Here is a 4191-nt window from a genome sequence, read left to right as displayed (position 1 = left end):
GGACAACCAATTATTGCAGCTTTGCACCTCACAAATGAGCCCAGGGGGCTATAAATCTATGGGAATGAGCCTCACAGAGCCTGCTGCCTGGGACCCTCTCCTGCTGCTCCCTCAAGTGCCTGCTGCCTGGGACCCTCTCCTGCTGCTACCTGGGACCCTCTCCTGCTGCTGCCCCAAGTGCCTGCTGCCTGGGACCCTCTCCTGCTGCTTCCTCAAGTGCCTGCTGCCTGGGACCCTCTCCTGCTGATGCCCCAAGTGTCTGCTGCCTGAGACCCTCTCCTGCTGCTCCCTCAAGTGCCTGCTGCCTGGGACTCTCTCCTGCTGCTTGCTCAAGTGCCTGCTGCCTGGGACCCCTCACCACTCACTTCAAACACAGGTGTTCCATGTCCACAGGGATGGCAAGAACAGAGAACATCCTTGCCAGTCCATTCACAAGCGAGGAGCTGGAGGTCCTAGTGGACGAGGTGCTGGCACAGTACCCAAGGCTATATGGTGGCCCCAATGTAGTGGTAAGTTATCATTGAGGGAGCTGTTGGGCAGGGGGGTGTCATACATGCATGGGACTGGTAACGTCTGCGACCAACTGAGGGGGTTCAGTGCAGTCATCCTGCTTGTGTGTGGGATTAGCATGTAGCCTCTTCGCCCTCATGTATGCATGCAATCATATCTGTTTGGGCCATGCAGAGGGCCCTTGTGAGGTGTCCCCCAGTTTGGGATGTAGGGAGATTACAATTGGTCCTGAGTCTGTGTATTGCTACTGTTCTGATAGATGTTGGTACATGACACTGTGTAACTGGTCTTTTACCCTACCTTTCTCCCATAGCTGCAGCTTAAGGTACACCAGCTTAAGGCCATGTGGAGGGCCATTGTTGCAAAGGTACAAGCCATGGGGGTATCCAACAGACGATGCACTCACTGCCACAAGAGGTGGGACGACATCAGCTGGCTGGCAAAGAACGTGGCCGAGATGACCTTGGGGCTGCAACCGCGCACTGGGCATTTGGCACGGCGCAACTTAACACCACTGATGGTCCGCATATTGGCAGTGACTAATCCGGAGCTGGATGCACGTCTGTTGGAGCATCGCCAGCAAGGTAGGGGTGAGTATTTGGGGAGGGTGACTTTGCCTGGGAGCGGATGCATGTGTACAGGGCCTGTGGCAGCGGTGAGCCATGTTATGTTTGTGTGGTGGTGCTGTGCTGTGTCATGTGACTGGCTGCAGGGATGTGTGCTAGTGTCAGGCATTGTGCCAAACAGCCCTTACAGAGCTAATCCTCCCTGCTGTGCTTTATCATAGCCAGGTGTGTTAGGATCCACATGGTCATTCTGCATTGGGATAGTGTGGGGAATCTATTTGAGGGTGAACAGAAGGGTCCACTATCTTAGTGTAAGTTCATGTATTCCTACTTTGCATGCACCATGTTCGTTGAGGGTCACATGTCTGACAACAAGGTACCACATGGTGCTTGGTATGGCCTACTGTCATGTCCTAATAGGTGTGTGTGTTGTCTCCTCCGGTTCCCTGAAGGACTGTCAGTGGCAACGAGTGTTGGGACATGATAGGTGTGGGCATGGAACATTGTGTGTCTGGTACACTTCATTCATGGTCAAGGCGTTGTGCTGTGTTGCCTCAAAATGGCTCAGTCATGGCAGCCATTCAGTTTTGCAGGCACTGTTGTGGTCTATGTAGTGTGTTGCTGCAATGTGATTGCAGGGTGTGGTGGTCACCATGTTGATTTGGGCATCCCCTGTATGCATTGGTCGGATTGCTTTGTCCTGATGATGACATTTATACGACCCTGCATCTCTCTCTCATGCAGAATCGCTAATGGAGATGGAGGAACCCAGTGGTGACGAGAGTAGCACCACAATTGTACCGGAGACCAGTGACACAGAGCTCACCAGCGCATCTGAAGGGGACTGGAGTATGCAGGACGAATCCGTGGCTGAGACAATCATCATCTGATGCCAGCGGTGATGTATCCATGTTGTCAGGCACAGTGGATGGGGAGTCTGCAACATCATCTACCACTCAGCGGCCAGTGCCCAGCCTCCCATCCACTTCCTCTGGTGCTGCCCGTGTCCATGTCAGTAAGAGGGGACGAGTTACATTCACATCTGGCACCGCTAAGCCTGCACCTGTCCCCCCTGCTGCCCTCAGTGCTGAGTCTGTAGAGCTCCTGCACCAGCTTTGTGTGAGCCAGACAGCCCTGCTCAATGCCTTCAGCGACCATGACAAGAAATTAGGGCAGGTGGTTGCCTACATGGAGGGCATACACTCTGACGTGGGTGGGCTTCACCGTACAGCCCAGGCTTTGTCATCCGCAGTGACGTCTGCCCTCCATCAGGCACATGCTCCCATTCCTGCTCAGGTGCCTTTGTCTACCCTCCAGTTAGTGGCCACATCAGAGGACAGTGACCACGGTTCGCATGCGTCACAGACATGATACAGCACAAGGAGCACAAAGCAGACACAACCCAAGTGGTCCCGCCCACAGACACCATCCCACAGAAGAGCATAGCTACCCCAGAATGCAAGGACAAGAGCCCGTCAGGGAAGGGCAAGGCCGAAAAGGCAATGAGGCTGACATCAGGCTCACGTACCTCTGAGGCATCACCAGCAAAGGACTCTCCTGTCCCTAAATCTTCACGCAGAGCTAGGCGTGCAGTGTCTCTGTCCACTGAGGAGGTGTTGTATAGCAAGGGTATACCTAGGAGGGGCACAGGGCCACATCCCCCACCATATCAAATCCAATTCCGTGCCCAGTGGAGGTGGGCACTGTAGGGGCCACCCCTGGCAAAGAGGCAAAGGAGGGCACTGTAGGGGCCCCCCCTGGCAAAGTCGCAAAGGAGGGCACTATAGGTGGGACACCTGGCAAACAGGCAAAGGAGGGCACTGTAGGGGCCACCCCTGGCAAAGAGGCAAAGGAGGGCACTGTAAGTGGGACACCTGGGAAGCAGGGGAAGGTGGTCCAGAGGCATAGCCAGTCAAAGCATTCCGCAGGATGCAGCACGTTACCAGAGGAAGTGCCAGTGTCTGAACCGGATAAGGGACAGTTGGTGTGTGTGCCTGTTGTATCATCATCAGTTCCCATTAACCCCAAGACAGGGCAGCCATTTCACATTCCCAAAAAGTGGAAGGGCATACCTCCAACCTCTCCCACCAACACTGTGTCACAGGTATGCATGACTCCACCTCCACGTGCCACTATACCACCTGGTCCAAACAGCCCTCCAGCTTGCCAAACAACCGATAGCCCTATATCACCCGCTTCTCTGTCTCCCCAGTCAAGTGTTCCTGCTGACCCTGACACACAGCCAGCTCCAAGTCCACCTGACAGCCAAATGTGAGTGCCAGTCACCCTCATACACCTGTCTCTCATACAGGTGTACTTGTCCTGCCCATTTTCTGCCACCTGTGTGTGTCATACTTTCCCCTGTGCCCTGGACACTGGCCCTGTTGCTCTGCTGTGTTGTACTCTCACCTGTGCCATGGATACTGGCCCTGTGGCTCTGCTGTGCTGGAGTCTCCCCTGTGCCCTGGACACTGGCCCTATTGCTCTGCTGTGTGGTACTCTCACCTGTGCCATGGACACTGGCCCTGTTGCTCTGCGGTGTTGGACTCTCACCTGTGCCATGGACACTGGCCCTGTTGCTCTGCTGTGTTGTACTCTCACCTGTGCCATGGACACTGGTCCTGTTGCTCTGCTGTATTGTACTCTCACCTGTGCCATGGACACTGGCCCTGTTGCTCTGCTGTGTTGGAGTCTCCCCTGTGCAGCCTCTCATGTACTTGCTGTGCCACCTGCCCTGGACACTGTCCCTGTTGCTCTGCTGTGTTGTACTCTCACCTGTGCCATGCCCACTGGCCTTCCTGTTTGTAGTTTGCCTGTGCAGATTATCTTGCATTTGATCAGCATTTTGTGCCTTGCTATTGTGTACTGTTGTTCTACTGTCACATTTGTGCAATATGTGAATAAAGACAGTTACTCCTGTTGTGTGTTTTGTCAGTGTCCTTGCTGATTAAAGTTCCTTTAGTGTGTGCATTTGGTTGCCTGTGCCCCATGCTCTATGTGTCACTTCAAGTTTGCCAATATCTTTGCCCGCATCACATTTTTATCCAGGGGTGACAGGGTCTTCAGGTCATTCAGCCACTGATACGAGTGTGATCTGTGTTGGCTCTTTTGCCTG

This window comes from Lissotriton vulgaris, chromosome 6, assembly GCF_964263255.1.
Source record: "Lissotriton vulgaris chromosome 6, aLisVul1.2, whole genome shotgun sequence".
Classification (NCBI taxonomy): Eukaryota; Metazoa; Chordata; class Amphibia; order Caudata; family Salamandridae; genus Lissotriton; species Lissotriton vulgaris.
Note: the sequence above shows the minus strand (reverse complement) of the source record.